Source organism: Furipterus horrens, unplaced genomic scaffold (assembly GCF_987537825.1).
Source record: "Furipterus horrens unplaced genomic scaffold, mFurHor1.1.pri manual_scaffold_7, whole genome shotgun sequence".
In the NCBI taxonomy this organism is placed as follows: domain Eukaryota; kingdom Metazoa; phylum Chordata; class Mammalia; order Chiroptera; family Furipteridae; genus Furipterus; species Furipterus horrens.
The window spans coordinates 22,539,509-22,564,183 of NW_028327177.1; the positions used below are offsets into that span (position 1 = coordinate 22,539,509).

At 38.5% G+C, this 24,675-nt stretch overlaps 1 protein-coding gene across 3 annotated transcripts in view; it reads right to left on the bottom strand.

The window, feature by feature from the left end:
- OXR1 (oxidation resistance 1) overlaps nt 1-24,675 on the bottom strand; it is a 363,374-nt gene that overhangs the window by 179,966 nt on the left and 158,733 nt on the right. The window lies entirely within an intron of this gene.

Below are 24,675 nucleotides of genomic sequence, written 5' to 3' on the forward strand. Positions count from 1 at the left end.
CTCCTGTGGAAGCCTCGCACAACATCAGCCTTGATAGCCTCCCACTACTCCACAGAGGGGTTACTCTCTATGAGCTTCTAGTAAATTGAATCAACCAGAGCAAAAGCATCACCAAAGGACTAGATCATTTCCACAGTAAAGGATTCATTAATGAAAGTGATGTTTACTAAATGTTAGTTAACTCAGTATCACCTATATGATTTCTGCCACATCCACATATAACCTCTATCGAACCTACTTAACATTTATGAGAACCAACTTGCCAACAAATACATTTACAAGAGCTGAACAGTGTTGGTCACGAGAAATGTAACACAACCCACCAGGATGCGGTAGTGATGTGGAGCAAGTGGAATTCGCCGACAACGCTGGTGGGAATGTAAGCTGGGTCGACCACTGCAGACAACTATCAGACAATACCTGCTTTGCTGAAGGCATTCATCTGGTGACTCACCTGTTCTGTTCCCAGGATATATCCTACACAAATATGGGTATGTTTGCCCAAAGACACACTCAAGAATGTTCATAGACACACCACGTATAATACACAAATATCAAAGACAACCCCAAAGCCTACTCACAAGTAGAAATGGGTGAATAAACTGTGATAACATTTACAAAATGGGATTTGATACAGCAATGGAAGTGAATGAACTACAACTACTTGCAACAACATGGATGATTTTTCAAAAAAAAAAAAAATAATGCTGGGCAAAAGAAGCCAGATGCAAAAGTGTATGTACTATATGATTCCACTTCATATCAAGTTCAAACAGAAGCAAAATCACCTGTGATATTAAAAGTGTGGGTAGCATAAATGTTGGGGAGTTATTATATTGATGGAGACATAAAGGGGTTTCTGGGATTCTGGTAGATCTGGATTGTGGGTACCAGGATGTATTTACTTCGTGAAAGTCTAATTTATAATTTTTACAGTTTTTCTGAGCATATGTTGTACTTCAATAACATTTCCATAAGAAATTAATGAACTTATTTATTTTTAACTTATTCATTTACAGCGAAAATTTAAAATACAGTTACTAAATGGCTACTTGCTACAGAAAGGTGACAGTAAAAAGAAATAGAATGGTATTATTGGCCCCTAGCCTCCCAGAGATAGCTAGAGTAGAGTTAATCTAAAGAATAATCCCTCCATCATTGGAGGTGGCTGCTCCTCATCGCCATCCCCCCATCTTGCATAAACTGAAAGGGATTGCTCATTCATTCCTTAAATGGCTACTCTGCATGAGGTTCTGTGTATTCTGGGCACAGGGATACTCGGTGAACACATTCGGTCAAATATCCACCATCATGGAGTCCTCATTCTTATGGAGGTAGACAAGTAATAAGGAAGTGAACAAACCAATGAATAACCAATCAAGTAGTAAAAAGTGCCGAGGGTTAAAATAAAATGGAGTAGAAGGAACATTAAATATAGGTGCACACGCATACTCTCACACAGAGGAGAGCCAGTGGAAGGCCCTCGCACCATCACACTGGTGAGACGGGCCCTAAAGGAAGGACCCATGAGCATACCTGAGGGAGAAGCATTTAACGTGCTTTTTGTGTGAGAGGAGCAGGGTGTCTGGAGCAGAGAAAGGGTGGAGTAAGAAGGAGATGAAGTTAAAAGATGGTGCCAGGGGCAGCTGAATGAGGGCAGGTCATATAAAGCTTCACAGTCATTAAGGAACGAGGCCAACAAGAGGGTCTGTGCAAAGGCGTCATCATACATTAACCATATTTTACAAGAATCACTCTGGCTGCTTTGTTGAAATTAGGTTGAAAGCTGGATCTCAAAGTTAAGCAAGCTCCATGCAATGTCCTTTAAGGAACAGCCACCAAAAATCACCCCATGACCCACACACTTGAGGAAACATGGATTTATTTGCACAGAGTTATCTCTTTATTAATGTCTCCATTTTCCCAGTAACACCATTCTTGTCTTAGTCTGGAAGTTATATAACTGGAGCTAGGAGTTATAGTTGTACTACATGCAACCAAAGAAGGCACTGAGATTAATAGTGAGAAGTTAAATAAGTTGCAGGCCATCAGGGCAACAAAATTAATTTGTCCCAACATGGCTTTCCAGAAAAGCAACTCAGACACACAAAGACCTAGGTTACATTTAAAATATGATACTGAGCTCTATAAATTCTAAGAAATTACCGATAGTTTGTCATTTTTTTCACCTACAAAAATCTCAATATTCTATCATTCATTCTATAAACTTTATTTGAAAATCAATTTAGAATTTCAATATAAAGCAAGTTTTGGGGGGGAATAAGAAGAATAGGGATATACAGGAAAGCTGAATTTTACAGAACGAAAGCCAACTGCTCTCCAATTCTTGGCAATAATTATTTTCAAAACATAAGTATGACAGGCTTAATCTCAAATTCACATAGCAAAATATTTTATCACCAGAAACTGTATTTTATACTGGCCTGTTTTAGAACTGATCAGAGGGACTAAAGTGTCATATTAGAGACTTTGTTAGTTACGGACTATGTAATGACTTATATTTGATAAAAGCACCAGCTAATGTAATTTATATGATGGCTTATATTTGATAAACTACTCGGTAAAATAATTAATGAAGTTCTACATCACTTCAAAATGTCTAAGTTTGCTCCACAGTCTTTTTTCAACCTCTTCAGAATGAGCAAAGGACGTGGCTCTGGCTTCCCAAGGCCAAAGGTCAAAGGCAGGCAGAAAACAGCCCTTGGCATTTCCCTCTTCTTTTTTGCCCTTCCCCAATCAAGACATGAAGGGTGTCACGTTCTCATGGTAGTTGCTGGAGTCTGGAGCCTTCTTGATAGGTTTGCTGTCTTGCTTAAGAGAAGACTTGCACTTTCTTAGAAAGCAGTACTGTGTGGGTAACTGAATTGCCCCTCCTTAAAGATTCTAAAAGTGACTACTACGGTTGACAAGGAAACCTGCTCAACGCTACCTTCAATTTCCAAATTTTATGAAAGGAGAAATCTTTCTAAATTTTTAACAATGCCTTCATTAAATGTGTTAAAGAAATATAAATATAGCATAATGGAAGATGTAGGTGTACATGAGAGAAAATACCCATTGATAATAAAGGAAACATTACAAGTAGAGACGGAAATAATCTCTTCATAGGCAGCAAAAGAATTTTTGTTTAACGAGCTTTGTATTTCCAAAGAAAAACGAGTGCCAACATCTTGGATGGAGGTGGAAAAATAAAAGAGCTGGTGAGGCCATCCCTCTTGGCATGACTCCCATAGGCAGACTGTCTGGTGTTCAATAGTTTTTGCCTTTTCTCATTCCTCCTTTTGAGCAGATTCCTACTCTTCCCCAATGTTGGTAACAATGTTGGACATCTTTCTGAGAGTCAGTGGCCTCATTCATAAAGTGGTGGATAAAACACACCCAGAAACATTCTGAGGACTAAGAAACCTCCTAAGAAGGTGCATAGCACACCACCTACACGGGATGCTGTCGATAAATGCAAGTTCCAATCTCTTTATAAGAGGCTGTAAGGGATTGACATAATTTTGTTCTTCAAATATTCCAGGGATAATAAGGAAACTGTCAGCCTCTCAGGATTCTTCCCTGCTGCACTACCTTAGATGAACATTGAACTTGCATGGACTGCACTGTATTTGGTAGGAAGTTTCACCTGCTTGAAGTGTGGATTTGGGGGAAGGAGTGAAAAATAAGAGGGCAAGCTAAATGGGAGTCCTTTGCATTGTATGCAAGATGACATTTCTATGGTGAGTCTCCGAATCATTTGAAAAATAACTTAATTCATCGACACTTCACTTGGGTGTTTACATTTTTTTAAAAATTGGTGTGGGATTGACTTAAAACAGCAAACTCATAAGCAGAGGTCAAGGCCAGGGAACCATGAGGAAGTAAAGACAAGAATTAGAAAGGAAGTGCAGAGGGTTTTTAACTTTCTTATTCTGCAAAATAGGGTTCTTGACAATTTTAACTACTTCTCCAAGGAGCAGGAAAACCCCTGTAGGCCAGTGATGAAATGGGAAATCCCAGAAACTAGAGAAAAAGAGATGGGGCAGAAAACTTCCTATGCCAACCAATTTAAACAGAGTTACTCTCATAGTAATCAGCTAAATTTTCTGAGTTGTATTTGTGCATAACTTATTTCTGCTTTACTATAAGCATAAAAACATTTCCACTCATTTTCCAAATTACTGTTTGAGTGGGATACATAGGTCTTTTGGCTTCAATGAGTTAATGGACACCCCAAAGCCCAGGGCTTGCTCCAACGGTGACTGAATGTGGCTTTCCATTGCCCACAACAGAGGGCTTCTCTCCAAGACCTGGGTCAATTCTGTATTTCAATAGCTTTCACCATGGAGCAGTTTTCTCTAGGCTTCTTCACTGTTAGCCCTTTACTACTATCTTTTATTTATTACCCATCATACTCTGGGTCTTACCTTTTCTTTCCCTCTCACATGGTGGGGTTTTCACCTTCTAACTATCTCCATCTTTCTACGACCTTCCATTCAAGTCATATCACCAAGCTACACATTTCATCTTTGTCTATCAGGCTCTGCGTCTTTTTTATTTAATGTTTAAAAAATATGTTTACTGGTTTTAGAGAGGGAGAGAGATAGAGAAACATCAATGTGAGAGAGAAACATTGACTAGTTGCTTTCCATTTGCGCACTGACTCGGGACTGAACCCACAACCCAAGGCATGTGCCCTGGCCTGGGATGGAACTGCCAACCTTTTGATGTACAGATCAATGCTACAACCAACCGAGTCACACCAGCCAGGGCGATGCTCTGCATCTTTAAACAGCTTTATCTTTTTGTCTTAACACTGCATGATGAGGCTCTATCTTAAGCCTAAACTAATTCCTGATACGATTTATCTGCATAGGAAAAAACATTTTCAATTATTTCAAGTTCTTAACTGGAATCACCTCTTCCATCATGCGGAATTCAAATTGTACCTGCATTATAGCTGCATGTTCATGAGTTTTGTAGTTACTTGGAAAAAGTGAACCTTCTACCATCCACTTAGTATAGTATTAGTAGACGCTGGGTGACAGTTGAGAAAATCTATGCTATATTTTATATATACTACAATATATACTAAAACACATACTATAGTAAAATGGGAATATTCCCTAAGCCATAGGAATTTAAGGTGGTATAACATTAGCATAGAAAAGCTACAGCAGAATGGGTAAGATCACAGACACAGGGGCCAGAATCCCAAAACTGGTATTTACTGGTAACCTTCTTAACCTCTCCTTGTCTGTTTTCTCACATGTAAAATGAAGGTATTAATAATACCATGTCGTAAAATTGTTGTGAGGATTAAATTAATATTTACAAAAGCACTTATGATACTTGGACGTAATAAGCACTATATGTGTTTTTGCTCTAAACAAAAACACAAGCAATCATGAACAATTACTGAGTTTTTCTAATGTACAGGGTATAGGCTACATGCTCTATATACATTACTTCATTTATTGACCACTACAAGCCTATGAGGTAGGTATGATATATGTTATTTGGTGAGGGATCAATGGAGGTTTAGAGAGTGATAAGGCTAAAAATAAGGGAGCTGGATGGACTTCCACTGGGAAATTCTGAGCAAAATGTCACATTTTGGAATTAGGAGATGAATTTCAGCTCTGACACTTACTTGCCATATGACTTCGGACAAGGACCTGGACTATTTATGTCTCAATTCATAATGGTACTACTCACTTACTTTACCAGAAGGAGTTACTGTGAGCATAAAATGAGTTAATTTATGTGAAAGCACTTGATAAAATTCCACAGAAATCTACAGTACCAGTAACAGCTATACGAATTCATCCATTCTCATTCATTTTTTGCCTACTCACACAAATGGACATGCTCTACATATCTACATGGATACATGTGAATGGCTGTGTCCCAAAGACCCAAGATGTCGTGTTTTTTCCCCAGCAATTACCAGCAAGAAGACCATCTGTGGTTGCACAACTCATTACTGTTAGCAAAGCTGTCTCCTTGCTTCCTAAAAGAGCTAATGTAAGGGTATTTTTTTAAGCAGTAAAGCTGCTGAGAATGCAGCTATTCCAACTTGGATACTGTGACTGCTGCAAAAATCTCAAGTCACTCAAAAAGAGCTTTTGAGAGCAGTGCCTAAAACATTTTCACATGGCAAAATTAAGGGCTTTTGTTACCCTTCCTGTACAGTCTGACTACAAAGCAGCAGCCAAGAACAAACCACAAAAATCAGCAAAAAAACAAGTGTATTCAGAAATCCAACCAGAACAAATAACAGACTGGAAATCAATGCATTAAATTAAGAAAATAAGCCATTGGGCTATAGAATGTGCCAGTTATAGCCTGCTATGTAATTACTGGGGCCATACTATTCTTGGTGTCCCAAACTCAAGGAATGAGACAGCAAATCTCATTAACGTGGAATCAGAAATTATACAATCTTACAATTTCAAACCAATGCAAAATGTTTCAACAGAGGTATCCTTTGGGAGTGCAAATTGGTTTTGGAACTGTTAATGGGACACCCAAACTAGGTGCCTTGTTATGATAAGACATGTTTCTAGCCCTGTATTCATTCTAAGAAATTTATGTTTACCTATCTTGGAAATCTGAAAACAGAAATTCAAGAATGAAGCCACAGGTGCAATAATATGTAGGAATGATCTGCTACAAAGTCTCTTGTCAAATGCAATTGAATTCACATCTATAAAGAGCAAAGCCAGTGTACACACCATGACTTGTATGGAAGCATACATGAATACATTGCTATTATATTTAACTTTATTCTAAAAATGCTAAAAAAATAATCCGTCTCTCCAGAGTTTCATGCACCTAACATAAAAAGTTAGCATTTCTTATTGACCTTTTATGAAAAAGACACCCAGCTTCTTGAAGGTTGTCAGCCGCTTTGTATCTCTTCGCCTATGCCAGCCCAAAGAAACAAGGTAGGGAAGAAGTAGCTTCAATTAGGCATCCTCACCAGCAGATCAACTTAATTCCTACATTCAAAGAAATGTTGTCTACTCACCATATTATTCTGAAGACTTAGTATAGCTCTTGGCATATAGTAAGCATTTAGTATATAAAATTGATGAATGAATGAATGGCTTCAGCATGGGAAAAAGCCACAAGGAATAATACAAAAGTGTAAGCACACTCATATATAAAAATTCATGAAAATAATCTAAGAGAGTAAGACTTTGGACAGTTTAGTTGTTCATATAATGGTCAGTTTAATACATTCACATAACAAAGACTTCATCCCCCCCGCATTATGGAAATGTTTTTTGAGGTTGGACCAAGGAAAGATCCATCTCCGTTAATAATACTATGATAAATATTTCACTTTATTCACTAAGTCCAGCTTCGTAATTTCTTTTTTTTAAAAGATCTAATTGGCTATTGCAACTGTTCTTGAACCGGGCAACACTCCATCTAGTAAATAGCAAAGTGCTCCCAAGGTTTGTGATTTCTAAAGAAACACTCTGTAGCTTTGTTAATTGACATCCTTATGCAAAAAAAAATTCAATGTTGGCATGGAAGAGTGAAAACGGCAACGACTCTGGAATCAAATATTTGGGTTCAAGTTCAGGCTACTGCTTTTAAGCAATTTACTAATGCAACAACTATTGATTAGAAAGTTCTACTTTGTTTTTTGAATATTCATTAAGAATTTTGCATACATCTTTCTATTATAAAATTTCAAAACATGAGTCAAATAGTAAAATTTTAATGAGTTACCCTTTCCACGTACTTTCCAATTATACCACTATACTGTAAGCATTAACTTTGAAATTATACACATTTTCAATTTATTTCAGTTTTTGCCTTGAAACTTCAAAGCTTTTCAAGTAGAAAATCCTGAAAGTGGAAATCCATTATGCAAACCCAAAGTTAGGGCTTGAAGGATTTGGAAGTCAAATTCTTGTAAATGTTAAGCAGTCTTCCGCAATAAGTCACAGTGATGAAACTTAATTTTATTACCTTTTATGAAATGATTTGCAACATGCTATCACCACAAGATTGCATTCTGTTTATTCAATTTAGGAAGAACAAATCAGAATAAAGAAGAGTATTATAAGACTTTAGAATTATATCCAACATTCCTGATTAAAGGAATCTATATTTTACAAGGCCTATTACAAACTATCTGTAAAAAGCATATGGACTTGCTGACTAAAATATGGTTTTGCTTATGCATAACATGAGGCAACTCCACATTTAATCAAGACAGCTTCTGCAAGTAATAATAATCTGAGCCAAAGCCCATTGGCTTATTCTTAAAATGCCAATATAGTGCATCTTAATTTCTCCAAATGAAAATATGAAAAACAGAAAAGGTATAGAAAAAAATATCGGTCTTCTATTTACATATTAATTCAGGAATTTGATGGAAAACATCACTCTAGTTAATCTATTGTTTATTTGCCTCTTTTAAAACTAAATAATCCTATTGATGAATATTAAAAAGCATATTTTAAGTCATCCTATTTTCAAAAGAAAGTGGTGTTTTGTGGTTTTTAAAGTTTAGATTGCATTATTGACTATATTATTGCTTGAAGAGGACTTTTTTAACTACCCTATTTAGATTCTGATTAGCTACCCTAGATAAAGCATGCCATGACCTATCCCCCAATCTGAGAATCACTGGAGAATCTGGTACATTTTTTCTGTTCAGATGATAATGGTTTGACACATGAAGGCAAGGTAGTGCCCCCAGGACAATAAAGTTGGACTTCAGACTTTTTCTGATCAATATCTTCTGTGATATTTAAAGTTACATTAAAGAAACTGCTGTCTTCTTCCAATGGTAACTCTATAAACCTACATTTATCTTTCTCCATTATTTTTAAGACATCTTTTTCCTGTTACAGAAGAGAATATGGTCCTCGTCTTCTTAAAGCCAATCTCTTCATATGCTCTCTGAATCCAATGGCATCCTCTCTCTGTACGTGGGGTTTTAATGTACTAACCACTGTAAATCCAGAGCCAACTTAGGGGCAGATACAGGAGTCAGGGACCCCATGACAAGCTGACAGCCTGGAGAAGTAGGGTCCTGGCGAGGCTGCCAGGGTGGCAGGGGTCAGAGAACACCTGTGGGCATCAGGCTCCAGAGAGAACGCAGAGCACACTGGGCCCTGCAGCCACAGTCCTCACTCTCTGAGACATCGCTCTCCTTCCCTGGGTAGGCAGAGACGCAGACAGCCAACGCTCTCTCCTGAGTGCTTCCTAAAGGAAGGAGGCTTCTATCTGACACAGGGAGGAAGGGAAGCAGGAAAGAGAGAAAAGGTTCCTCCTACATCCTTTTCTCAAGGCTTCCCTCCAAGGTTATCTGCTTCCCATCCTGATCATCAATCTCTTCCTCTTTGTGAAAACACTCCCACCAGCACTGAGCCAGACGCTAACACCTCCCACTCCTTCAAGGCCTTTCCTTTCCAAGGCCACATTAGGTGGTGGACACACAATGCAATATACAGATCATGTATCATAGAAGTCCACTTGAATCCTATATTATCCTATTAACCAATGTCACCCAATAAATTTAATAAAATATGTAAATATTAATTTTTAAAAAAGAAAGAAACAGGCTTGGGGTAGAATACCCTTTTAAACATGTGTTGATTTGATATACTGGCGTTGTGCTAATGGGCATTTCACTCCTGCATTTTCCAGGCCTGATACTTCTGCAGGTGGTAAATTACATTAGCAGAAAAATCAAATGGAGACTGAATGGAGAGAAGCAAAATAGTACACATTAACAAAGCCAGGGAAACAAGGGCAGGGGGAAAAATATGTCCCTATATATGTTCATGTCTAATCTCATGAAGGACTGAGAAATTCCAACATAACTCATCAATAAAAAAAAAAAAAAAAGAAATAAAATTTGATGATGGAAAAAGGTAGCCATCTATATTTAATTGGAAGACTTTTTAATCTGTAGAAAACCCAAGTTTAAGTGCTTAATTTTATAGTGGCAGGAATGGAACCAATATTTCTTGGACTAATGCTCTATGCTACCTGAATAAGCAATGGTTGCCTTCAAGCCATACGCCATAAGCTATCTGCGGTCAGGGATTGTGTTTATTCATATTTGAACCACCAGCGCCCTAATTCCCATCAGGCACATCAGCATTAAAAGCTTGGCTTCACCTAAGGATAAACTGAACAACCTGGTACAGAAGCCACAGGAAGGGCAGCCTTAAAGCCTTCTCATGAACACCTAGTTGCCTTTTATTACAACCCTGAGGACAGCAGATAGTGCAGTTCTGGGCTCCTTTCCTGACCAGTGTTCTGGACCACTTTCTGCCATTACTAGGAATCCAATCTGATGTAAGACACTTCACCTGGCCCTCATCAGTCTCATCGGTACAATGCTGATCATAGTTCCTGTGATATTTACCTAAAAAAGTTACACATCTTTGTGTTCACCAAATATCTGGTGATTCTTGTCTACATTCAAAGCACCGTAGCATAGTCCCCCCTTATCTGTGAGGGATAGGTTACAAGACCCCAGTGGGTATCTGAAATCGCAGATCATATCAAACCCTATATATTACGTTTTTTCCTATACATATATACACCTTACAGCTTCTCTTTGGCATATCTAAACGGCTGGTGTTACTCCTCTTGCACTTTGCGGCCATTGGTTAAGTAAAATAAGGGCTACTGGAACATAAGCACTGCCATCCCGAAACAGCCTGTCTGATAACACAGACAACTGCTAAGTGAATAATGGGTGTGTAGCTTATACAATGTGGAGACGCTGGACAAAGGGATGATTCATGTCCTGGCTGGGATGGAGCAGAGGACAAGATTTCATTACTTTACTCTGAACTGTGTGCAATTTAAAACTTATAAATTGTTTATATCTTGATTTTTCCATTTAATATTTTCAGATCATTGCTGACTACAAAGTAACAGAAATCATGGAAAGTGAAACAGCGAAGGAGGGGGGAACTACTCTCCTAGGCTCCAGGGGTCTCACTTACTGGGCATCCGCACTCTGCATTTGTTATGTGTTTAAAGATGATTCTTTCTCTTGTCAGGCGGGAATCAAGGCTTATCTGCAGTTTCTTCTTTTTTGGTGAATGTGACTCTTCCCACTGGTCACTAGTTCCTTCTCTAGCCCCCAGGTACACACTCATGCTCTTTCTTCCGGGGTTACCTCTCACTCCCAGGCAGCGCCCATGGACACCATCTGAGACTCTTTCAGGCCAGGCCCTTTTTGTATGGCCACATCTTGCCAATAAGAAGCGAGAATCCTTTGCCCAACAGATTTTGGCACACCCATGATGTAATAGCTCTTGCATCCCCTTGACAGATGCTCCAGAAGCTATAGGCCCTGCTTGTCATGATTTCTCAGAGTTGGGTCAAGTCTAAGCCACTGCTTGACCCAAGGTCTAGCCTGTTCCAGTGAAGTCCCACATGTAGCCTGAGGTGAGAAAAAGTATACCTCATCCCTTTTGGTCCTGGGATAGGACAGGATTCCCAGAAAACCAGCAGTTTTCTCTACAAATCTTGTTCGTATCTCCAAATGGCTATACTGACTGGAGGTGGGATGTCAGCTAAGGGTCACAAAATCAGTTCCCAACCATCAGCTTTTCCAACCTTGATTTGGTGGTCTCACACCTCATTTTAATAAGGGAGTAAGAGGTGCCTTCTCTGTTCCAGCTGAAATAGAAACATAAGCCTAATTTTAGCTTCCTGTTACAAATGCAATGCATCTTCATCAAGCTTCCTGGAAGTCATCACTCTCTAGCTAAGGGATGGACTTGTCAAAGGAGGTGGTGATGGAATAGAGACATCCTTCTAACTCAGGGATGTGTCTAGTTAAAAATTATTTATACATTTTTTCAATTACTATCTACATATTCATTGAAGACTTACTGAGTTCAACACACTGTGCTAGGTGCTGGTGATGAAAAACTGAAAAGAAAAAGGTTGTTCTCATTCAAGATATAAAAAAGTTGGATTTACAAAACAAAGTGATAGAAAATGATAAGTACTTAGTTATAGGAGGGTAAGCCTTCCCCAACTTCGAATTTGCCTACAAAAACTTCTAATATTCTTGTGGATTTTTTTTTTTCTGGTCACATTTTACTTAACTGTTAGAAATTAGATTCAAGTCTTTGTGAACAGTGAGTCATTGATTTTGGAAATTATTAGAATGAGAAAAGTGAGGTTGCAATTAGAAAAACATAGGTAAAAGGAAAGCAGAAGGCAGGGACAAGATGCAAGGGAGGTTTTCTTGATTTTTAAATTTTATTTATTTATTTCTGGTCAAGAAGAATGGGGCTGAAATGAGATGGTCACATTTTGTGTTATAAAAATGCTTTAAAAACAAAGAAAGAACTTCCACCTATTACCAAAATGTTACAAAATAGAAGATATCTTATACTGACAGTGGCAAGATGAAGTTAATTTCAGAATAAAGGAGGGGCCAAGTGGAGTCAATTTAGCTTTACAGAAATCTGAGGCCATCATGGCTCGTGCTCTTATTTTGCCACAAGCAGGTAAAAGTCAGGTGGGCACGGACTGCACAAGGGCGCGGATGATCTCAAATTCTACAGGCAATGAATCTGCATTGCTTCTAACCCCTTTATTAAAGCCTGCTCCTCTCCTGCCTCTTCCTCTCTGACTTAGAGCAGAAGGACAGATTTTAAAACAATTTCCCAAGCCCTGCATTTAGGACCAGCTACAAGATTTGTGGTACTCATGCAAAATGAAAACGCAAGGCTCCTTGTCAGGGAATGACTAGGAATTCACCATGGTGACAGAGCACTAAATCCACTCGTGAAGCCCTGTTGAGCACAGGCCCTGCGCAGCTGCGTGGGTTACGCATCCAGGAAGCGGGCCCCGCCCATATTGCCTGACGTGATTCCTCAAATTGTCTCCCAAAGCACAATTGTGTAAAAATGATTCTTCAGCACACAGGCATCGTGCATAATGAAGGATTTTTAGAATGACAGTCCAGTTTGATAAACTCTCTGCTACTGGTCAGTAAATTCTATCTTGTAAGTCATAGCTCAGATCCAAAGTACTACAAAGGATACATTTAAACATTGTCTTAACCTTCTGGCAGTTGAATTCTCCTCAGTTTAAGTCGATCTTTGTGTCTCTTGGGCTATTATTGGAGCTTAAGAATAATATACTACACGCATACTACCTGATCAAAACCACCTGGATGGTTCAAAATAATTTCCATGTAGAGAAAAGGATACTGAGAGTATCCTTTCCTTTGCATTGAGGCAGGAAGTGCTTCAATGGTAGAACTTTTCCTCTGTAGAGGTAGGGGCCATTTCAGCGAGGGTAATTTGGAGAGTCCTGAGAAGAGCATTCTGTATCACTCCCGGCGGACCCAGCCTTGTTTCTTCTTTGGATGGCAAGGTGCCTCCTCCTGTTGCCTCAACTCTTCCTTCTCATTCAACTTATTTTCCGTACAAAGAGAAAAATGCTCTTTTATAAGCATAATTCAGATCAAGGGGGTCTTTTCAGTGTCTTTTCATCTTCACTGAGAATAGATTTCAAACCACTTACCATATCCTGCAGGATCCTACATGGCCTGGCTCCTGCTTACTTCATCGGCCTCATCACTACACTCCTCCCACACTTCTTTCTGTCCACTCTTCCTATTCCTAGAAACTACTCATCTCAGAGCTTTTGTACTAGAAGCTCCCTCTCCTTGAAATCCACCTTACTTAGAAATTCACACGTCTGTGTTCTGGTCATCCAGGTCTCAACTCAAGTCTCTTTACAGAAAGACCGACTTTGGTCAACAAACCTAAAGTTGTCAACTCCCACCACCACCCTATGTTACTTGAATTTTCTTCAGATTGTTGCTATAATTTCTTGTAAATGATCTGTGTCCCTGACCCCTTCATCAATGATGTGAGAGCTGGAAGCTTGTCTGCCTTGTTCACTGACAATACCAGTGCTTGGAACAGAGTTTTAGGTGGTACAGCAATTTTGTTACAAGCTCAAATACTTCATTCTTCTGAATTAACTAAGAAAGAAGCATGATATACTTTCTATCACTTAAATATGATGATTTGCCTATAGTGATTTTTAACTAGAAGGAATCATATGCTTTCCATCATTTAAAAAAATGACAATTTCTCTACAGAGTTTTAAATATGCAAGAAAAAGACAGACATCTTAAATGTAGCACCTCATGTACAGTATCTGCTATATTTTTCCTTGATAAATAAACTTTCAAAAAACCTTTATTCTAATGTCTCAGGAGCTCAGTTAAGTAGCCTACCCATGATGACAATATGCACCCCAAAAATCCACAGAGCACTACAGCCAGCATCTCACACATTAGTAGTCACTTGTAATTCCTGGGTCATTGGGTTTTGTCACACTAAGCAAATGAAAGCTCAGTGACTACATATTAGCATTCATTTCTCAACATCACAGGCAACAAAAACACTGCTTTATTATTTAGACAATGATTTGAAATTGCAAGTCACTGCTGAGAAAATGACAAGGTCAGAGTTTTAGGGGAAGAACACTTATTTTTCTACCATATATTCTCCTACTTAATTTCAACGGTATTGCTGGAGTCCAACCGCAAATGTGGCTTTATCTCACTGCAGACGTCAACAAATTATATTCCTGTGTTTCTTTTATGCCCCAACACGAGTACAAATAAGATTCTACTTGCTACTCAAGAATCAAGGAAGAAGAGGGAAAACTAAATCTTGTTCATGATTCTAATCATGTATTCAGTTGATGAAGGGAAGGAGCAATTTTAGTGATAGTAATAGGTCCTTGTGTGTTTCCATCTTTCCATCAAACTTATATGAACCAAGTATCATATTAATTTGGAGGAAAAAAACCCTTTAGACAAACATAGCAGAATCTATTTTGTTATTTTACTGTTGACAACATAGCATTAAAAAGCAAAACCAAGGTAGACCGAGGTTTGAGCCATAGAAGGGGAAGAAATTAAAATCAAGATCTTTTACATTAAACATACACACTTTTTTCTTCCTGATTTAGGATGACCCTCACTGACTGTCTTCAATAAAGACCCAGAGAAATAATAAAACATTTCACGAGAAGAAACATTAGCCTAAAATGAAAGGGTAATTAACAAGCAGTTACTCTGATAATCACCTCCTGGGCAAAATTATAGTCGTTAAAGAAAACAGGACACTATATACTTTTAAAATGCTTGTCTATTCTTTAGCCAAAGAGGTGAAACCTGCATCAGTTGGCTCCTGGCCATATAAAACAATGAGGTGAAATAAAGGCAAAGAGATTGTATTTAAGAAATCAACTGCAAACATTTTTTAACTTTTTCTAAGTGACATAACTACAACAAATCTAAGATGCAGCATATAATTTACAAACACACACACAACATAAAATATGAATAGAATGAAAAACACAGACGCAATCATGATTTAAAATAAGAGCCTCGAATTCAACTCCAGCTTAAATATAAACTGCATTCATATGATCCATGCTGTGATTTAAAGTATTTTGAATTTCACAGGTTTCTTTGAAGCTAAAATATGTGGGCTGCAAACTGTCTCATGAAATGTGTTTATTTGTTTATTAGATAGATTATTCCCTCTATATATTTTTATTATATATGAATTACTGTCTTGATCAATTTGTTTATAGGACAAAGTATGTGAGATATGTTTAAAGGAATAATCCATGTTTGGATTTATTAGTTGGCAATAAACCTCAAAAAACACATTTGAAAAAAACTGTTCTTAATAAAGATGTTCATAAAATTGCACCATTTTCTTAAAAATATTATTTTACTAATTTTACAAAATGGAATTCATAGCAAACAATTTAAGCCAATTTCCAAGAGTCTACATAGGACCAAGAAGAATTATCAGCAAATTTCTAGCAGGTAATTCCACTAAGATAAAAGTCATATGTGAGAGAGTCAGAAATAACCAGGAAATTTGAACTTACTTAAAATATACTAACTAATCCCATAAATAAGTTTTTCTGGGCAATTGCACATACATAGTAAGAATGGGGGAAATAACAGCTCCACAAAGTAAACAGACATTATAATGTATAGACTTCATAGTGAAAAAGAGAAACATTTTTTACCAATGAATGTCTGACCTCACTCTTTGACATTCAATAAAGATACACACACACACACACACACACACACACACAGGAAAAAAATACATATATTGTGACCACATAAATTCTGTTCAATCACCTACTGGTACATTATCATGCAACTGAAAAAATATCAGGGCCACTAAATAAAAATGCGGTATTTTAATTACAAATTTCAATCTTCATCAAATATACATTTATGGTGGGATAGTGGCTAAGACTCCAGTAGATATTTCCAAGAATGTCACATAATAAAACTTTTACTAGTTGAGCTAGGCTTTTTTATTTTTTACAAGACTGCATTAGTTCAACGTTTCCTGTGGCTACTTTCTCATCATTTTATGTCTAATACCTTCTCTTTACTATGAGATAAAAGCAAGGCAGGCAGAGAGTATTACAGAAAAATGCCAGTTGAATGTGTGTAACATTTTCCAACAGATGAAAAAAATCATCTGTCACAATCACGAACAAATGATTACGTACCAGTGGCTCATATCACTCAGTTAACTGAGTCCCAATATAAATTCAGAAAGATTATTGGTCTGAGACTTTTCTAAGTCAATATGTCAATTTAGTTAATGTTAAAGGATCCAAAGAGTTTATTTTATCATCAAGAGCATTTAAGAAAGCGTTCTCTAAAATGTCCTGCATTAAGTGCTGGACCAGTGCCATTTACACAGATAATAGCTGTAGTGGATATGAAGCTTACTCTCAGGAGTGTCAGAAAAATCACTTTCCTTTAAATCAACTTAAATCTAACACTGAGCATCCTGTGGCAGGAAATTCAATCTCAGTCACTTTTGAACTTTCTTCCCTTACCCAGAATTATGCAAAAAATTCCAGGGTTTTAAGTATCACCAAAGTAAAAGACAATGCCGCCTCCCTTGGGCCACCCCAGTCATTCGTCTACCCTGGTCTACATTGTCACAGACTGCATGGAACACGATGGTCCAGATTGGTCCACCCACTGACCCAGGCTGCAGGGATGCCACAGGGCCTGTGATTCTGCTATTTGTGTGCCTGCTGCAAACATAGGAACTATTGGTGTGGCCGTGATTGTCTCCCTAGGGGTGTTAGCCAGTCATCCTCTCTGAGACCTTGATGTTTCTTAGTAGGGTTAGTTATCATGAGCTTCCTGGCTGCCAGGTTATTTCCTGCCTCCCCAGATACTTGGGTAGCCATGTGACCAGTTCTGGTCAACTAGCTTTTAGTGGGGATGGTGTGTGTCACTCCTGCTCTACTAATCAGCACTGTGTGAACCCACATTTCTCCAGTACTAGTGATGTTGCAGATGGTGGCTCTTCTGTCAACCAGAACCCTGGAGTGAGGAGGGATGGAGCAGAATGAGCCCATGCTAACTGCGACGTAAATGAAGCCTGAATGGAAAATAAGCCATGTGGTTTTACAATACTGGTACCGGGAGCTAGTTTATTACTAGAATACAATTCAGCCCTTTGCTCCTCAAAATTGAGGGTGCATCAGAATTGCCTTGTTAAAACACCGATCGCCTGACCCTGTTCCCAGAGCTTGTGATTCAGTAGAACGTGGGTAGGACCTGACAATTTATAGGCCTAACAAGTTCCCAGGTCATACTGATGCTACTGGTTCAGGGACAAGACATTGAGAAACACTGACCTAGACTATCCTCACTAATATGCATTTAACTTCTGTTGGGAGACGTAGGAACTCAGAGTGATATACAAGCCCTTCCTCTGAACTTGGGGTCCATGCCCAAAGGGTCCATGGACTTGGATGGGAAAATGATTACATCTTTATTTTTATTAACCTCTAGTTTAGCATTTCCTTCTATTATAAATTTAAGAAATAAACAAAAATAGTATTAGCAGTACCTGAAATCCATGATGATTAAAAAAAGGGATTTTTATATCACTTTATAGCTAAAATTCTATGCTCACCACCATATCAAAATTAAGGTAATTATTAATTACATGACCAGACTATCTCAATCTCAAAAAGTATTTTGATAAATGAATTTCAATATAATAGGTTTCCTTTGTAATTCTTACCAAACTACAGAAGGGAACCACGGCATAGAAAAAATGAATAACATCCGCAACAGCATCTTTTTAGCTCAGGCTGAATTCTTTCCTGCTTTGGGAACATTCCTTTTCCTCTAGTCTTCCTGGAAAGAACTACTCTTTCTTCTATAGTATCCCAGGGTACATAGCACAATCTCTTCAGCAAGTTTAGGATTTTACAAAACAATACAAAGAGTAAACTTCCAAGAACTTCTGCTTTTTGCACTGCAAAATTCCCTATAACAGTAAACTAAGGGACTGGATAATTACTTGGAAATGGGGAGGGGGCTTCTGGGTGAATAAATCTTAAGATTAAAAGCCTCAAAAAATTATCCTGGAATACCTTCCTCTTCTTCTCTTTCTATATTTATAAAAATATCAGTCTTATTTCAAGACTACTGCAAATACTCTTTTCTGAAAAATTTTTTTAATTAAATTTAATTTTTTAGTATATTTTATTGATTATGTTATTACAGTTGTCCCAACTTTTCCCCCTTTGCCCCCTATACCTGGTAACCCCCTTCCCTCCAACACCCTTCCCCGTAGTTCAATGTACATGGGTCATATTTTGTACCTACCAATCTTACCTACTTCCAAAAAGTTTTATTGTATTTGCCCATAATACTAATTTGATGTATGTTATTATATGTTTACAACTTGAAGCTGATAATGTATTTCCCAAAATACTGCCATGAGAATTATATAAACAATAAGTAATTATTACATATCTATATATATTACCATTACCTGTTTTCACTTAGTCATTTAGTAAGTCACAAACATTACTGAGTACTGCTGTATAGGTAAATCAGCTCTCTGTTGTGACTATCTACATGTGTCTAGGTTCTGGAAACACAGGCATGATCAAGGTAGGAAGGTCTCTGCTCTCACAGAACTTAAAATGACATTGGAAGATATAAGCAATAAGTAAAATAACAAAGTGTTAATCAATAAGTGCCACAGAGTGTTAGAGAATTCAAGAGAGGGATAGAATACCACAGCGTTTCTCGAAGTTTAAGGTGCATAAGAATCTCCCACTGGCCGTGAACCAGCAGCCCTGGTGTCACCTGGGAGCTTGTTGGAAGTGCAGTCCCAAAGTGCAGGCCAAAGGAACCAGACTTTGTATTTTAATAAGAGCCCATGTGAGTCATTTGTATATTAGTGTTTGAGAAGCACTGTAATAGGTGACTAGGTAGTAGCATATAGCAGGTGCTCAATATTTATTCACTTAGTCAAAGAGTGTTCACGGGCTGCACACTAGTTTCAGGTTGATGAATCAGGAGGCTGAGGAAAGTTAAAGAGGGTTACAGTTCACAGACCCGTGTGCAGGCCTTACAGAATCCTGGGTCATATTCGGGGCTCTTTTACTCCTCACAGTACACACCTATTGTGCATGGTGAAAGGCCACCAAATATAATAACTTTATTTTAATGGGGAAAATACTTTCAGTGAGACCATAAACAACATATTCAGCTTTAAAGTTCACTAAGGGCTTCCTAGGAAGGGAGAGAAGTAGAAAGAGAGGGGAGGGAGAAGGGAAGGGGGAAAAAATAAAATCCCAATACTGCAAAAATCTGATGCTTCAGAAGCCTCAACTGTAGAGGAAACACTTAAGGCTGTAGAACAGTGGTTCTCAACCTTCCTAATGCCACGACCCTTTAATACAGTTCCTCATGTTGTGGTGACCCCCAACCATAAATAAAGCATAGTGATTAATCACAAAAACAATATGGAATTATATACGTGTTTTCCAATGGTCTTAGGTGACCCCTGTGAAAGGGTCGTTGAACCCCAAAGGGGTCGCGACCCACAGGTTGAAAACTGCTGCTGTAGAATAAGGCAGATTGGAGTGGAAGTTGTCTTCTGGTTTGCTGTTTAGAAGCCACAATCTGCTTATAATGTCCCCTTTCTTTTATCCCCGACTGCCTCATCTGCAAAATGGGGCTAATAATAATAACTGATCAGTGTTTACTATTTTCAGACATCTAATTTCTCTCAACATATTCTGATGTAGTTCTCATAATTACCATTTACGATAGGTATCATCATTCCCTTTCTACAGATGAGGAGCTGAGGCACAGAGGGGCTGAGTTTCCAGCAGAGGTTCTGTAAACGTTCCCTCGGGGAGCTGGAGTTGGACGGCAGTTGCGGAGGGCAGGCTTACACCGACTCATGGACCTGTCTTGGTAACATCATACTGAGTTGACCTGCACTCCCAGCTCCATTTCTTTTTCAATCTCCTTCCCTATAACCATAAACATTAACACAGAATATAAAAAAAGGCCTTGATGTTCAATCAACAGACCCCATGCCTCCTAAAGAAATAAGCACAGGTTGGAAAGATATGGAGCTCCCAGGAAGGAAGAACAGTATATTTGAGGAGAGTCCCAAAAGAGTAAGAAATAATTAAGAAAAGCTGGGAAATCCAGTATGTCCTGACTTTCCCCCAATTTTAGTTAACCTAAGAATCACATGGGAAGTTCATTGACAAAGCTGATTCGTGGAATCCCTCCCCAGAGGTTGTAATTCTGTGGGGCTAAGGTTTAAAAGGGTTCCTCAGAGGGGGTCTCATTCAGGTGGTCCATAGACAAGATCTTGGATATGGTGGTAGCAAAGAGAGGGTAAAACGGGGAGAAAGGAGAGATGAAGGGGAGGAATGTGTGCAGGGAATACAAGGAGGTCCACATGTGACAAATGCACACTGACCCTGATGGAGGCAGCATGCTATGTGTTCTGTGTCAAGAACTACAGTTCTGCAGGCAGGAGTGGCCCTTCCCTAGATTGCAGTGGCAACGTTGCTTAACCCCTGAAGGTCCCCATCAACCACACCTGGCCCTATAGCTACCGCATTTAAGGATGCAAAGCAATTTATAATGAATTTTAGAAACATTTATATTTTGAAAGAACAATTTTATTTAATTTTAAGATTTTTTTTTTTTTTTTTAGAGAGAGGGGAAGGGAGGGAGAAAGAGAAGGAGAGAAACATCAATGTGTGGTTGCCTCTTGCGCACCCGCAACTGGGAACCTGGCCCATAACCCAGGTACGTGCCCTGGCTGGGAATCAAACTTGCGATCCCTTGGTTCTCAGGCTGGCACTCAGTCCACTGAGCCACACCAGCCAGGGCAAGAAACATTTATTTTTAACACTAGTTCGAAGTAAAAAGTCACTTAGCCAAAAGGTCCACTCCAGTTACTTCTGTATATGTAATTATAGCTTTCCAGAGTGGAAAGAAATTTATGATGCATTTTAGAAAAAAAATCATTTTAATATCTATTCACCTGTAGAAGTTCTTGTCTCTACCTGCCCTCCAGCAATTCAGAAACCTAAACTCTACTGCTTAGGATTCTAGACGGCTGAAGTTTTGTCAGAGCACTGACACCATAATTCGGTAAGCCTTAATATACAGCATATCATACATATAACCTCAGGGGTAATTGGTCTGGGAGCTTATAGGGCCAGACAAGCAGTGCTTCCTTTTTCTAAAAACTTAATTAGCTTTTTACACCGGCCCAAATACCTGTAGGCAGCAACTTAAAACATACTGACAGCCCTAGAAGATGGTTAAGAGGACCATGTTGTATGGTTGTTTGCTTCCAGAGCCTGGAGGGAGGAACAGTAAACCTGAGGCATCCTTTTACACACTTCATTGTGCAGGTGACCTTCAGGTAGCTCCTCCATGGCTCACCTGCAGAGGAGCTCCAGAGAGCCATCAAAGCAGATACTCTTACAATAGGTTTCAAAGGCAACTGTAATTGATACAATGCACTGGGGAATGGAGTCTAGTTTTCTTCCCATTGTGCTTTAGGTTCTCTGAGGCTTTCAGACACACAACACTTTATCTGAACTCCTAGCTCGCTTTCTTAAGTTTTCCTTTAAAAAGCCCTGCAAGGGCTTTTCTGAGCTAACACCATCTAAACGGACCAAAATATTTTGGAGGGGGGAAGTCATGAATTAACAGTACACAACATGCTGAATGTTTATTAAATAGCAGTCAGAGAATTGAACAAGTCAGTGCCTTTATGATTTCCAAATTGTGCTCCAAGGCACCTGGGCAGCCACAGAAAACTCACAGGAGTACGTAGGGGAGCAAATTTTCATAATGGTCTAAGAAAAACAGATTGACATCTGATGCCTACCTTGCAGGTGTATGGACCTAATTAATTAACAAATTGTTAGATATTTATTTTAGCCTCAGGGTCCAATGGAAAAAGCCTAAGAGTGAATCCAGAACATTTGCAAATCTCTGGTTTGTCTCTTAAAACATAAGCTGAGGGTATTTTATACCATTTTGCATTTTTAATTTTTAAAATTTGCTTCTTCATTGTTCAACCTGGAAATAAGATAATGAGGGTGACCGGATACATACCTTAGGCTATGCTAACATGGATCTAAATTTTCATGCTAACCATCCCAATTAATCCTGGAAAGTTCATCTTCCTTAGTCTTATTTTACAGGCATGGGATGGGGCGTAGGAGGTTGGCTCACGTGCCCAAGGTTACACACTTCCAGAGCTTGCCCCTCTGACCACCACACTGCTGCTCCTCCCTGCACGGAGCATAGGAAATACCATCACATGTATTTCAGCAAGCCTCTGCTCTCTTCCACAGACTTGAAAACTGACAATTTCACACTACCAATATTTTCAAACTTGCAAATGCCACAGATTTCACAGGACCTATTTGTGGGGAGTGGAAAGAAAAGGTACATCTTAGTATTCATTGTAAGTATTGTTTAAAGTATGTTTCCTATTTAGGTTCATTAAAATATGAAAAAAATGTGTGTAGGGGTTAAGAAAAAGTTGTACGCACACTGATGTGTGTGTATAAATGAATGTGTTTGTCTCCACACACATACTGATTTCAGTTCTATTAACTGAAATAAAATACCAACTAAGAAACGGGAAAGAAAAAATCATGAAAGATGGCAGAGTTAAACTGGAAGGCAAATAAGAGAAGGAAAAGTAAAGCCAGTTATATAAGCAACATGCGCAAAGGAGTGTCCCATTTCGGAGGATACCTGGCCAAGAGAAAGTCTGCTGCTAATGTATTTAGCATCAGTAGAAACATGATGAGCATATGTTGAGCTCACGCATCGGAAAAGCAGATCTACAAGAAATGAAGAAAAATGAATGACAACACCAGACTGAGACGTACTAGTCAGTGTAAAAGCAGAGAATAAATACCCAGGGCAGGTGAAGGGGTTGAAGGCTATCATTTGTTTAATAATAAACACATCACATTAGGTAGACGTTCCTCAGGTTGACATACAAAGTCCTCCATAACGCCATAATTAGCTCCCACAGTCCCTCTTCCCACATGACTAGCTCAACAAGCCAAATCCAACTCCCCCTTCCCCTGTGCCTTCTTCCGGCCAAGGTGACAGAATAAAAGCCTTCCTCTCAGCCAGGGAAACTGATTCTTACATTCCCATCCTTAGTTCTTCTATTCATACCTACAGGCTCAACCCAAGAGGAGTGTACTTGCCCTCCTGACATTGAACTTGTTCTTCTACTCTACTCCTTTGGTGGTTTTCAAATATTAGGAGTCAGGGAATACGTTGTTTACATGAAAACAAATAAAATACATCTGAGCAGAACATTGCTGGTTGGTGGTGAAGAAGGAGGCTGGTGAAAGGGAAATCTATTCCTTTGTATTTATCTTTGGTTCGAAATACAATGTCTTGCACATACCACTACTCTGTAAGTATATGTCGTAGTTCATGAAAACAGGGCTAAGGTAGAGTAATTGCACATCTCAATTGCCTGGGACAGTCTAGGTTAAGCCAGTTGCCCTGGTGTAATCATTAGAGGCACCTTATTGCTTCTCAAGAGTTTCGATTTGGATGTCTTGGTTAGAGGAAGACAAGTTGTTTGATAACTGGGAAAAGTATGTTGTAGGAAAGGTTAAAGTAGTTCCTCAAAATCAGAGCACAGATGGACCTTAGTACATAAGCCTAAGTCAACAAGTATTTTTCATAAAACTAAATATAAATACAGAAGACAGTTTATGAAACACATCATTAATAACTAGAACATTTTGACACTATTCTTTATAACCATGTTGTAACAATTCTCATATCTCAATAATATTGTGTTATCTTCATCATCACTGATTTACATAATATTCCAATAAAAAGTCAAAATCAAACAACCTAGAGTCTACTACATATAATATGCAAAATAATGTCCTATACACTAATATAAAATGTATACTTTTTCACATATCCTTTGTTATATTAAAGGAAGTCTATGTCTTGGGAAAATTTATGCTGATGAACTTTTCAGGCAATTCCCAAGTCACCTCAGTGATGGTGCTACATGGGGGTGGGGTTACTTTTGCACCCTTCATCCTGACTCTGCCTAGTCACTCAACTGCATTAGAGGTATTGGCATTAATATTAAGGGAGGCCTTACAATTTGGAGGATATTTACTCAATATTACCTAGAGCTGTTCTTGAACTTCAAGCCTTTTTAGTTTAAAAATTATACTAACATTTAAGATATTATCATACAGTAATTAAAACTT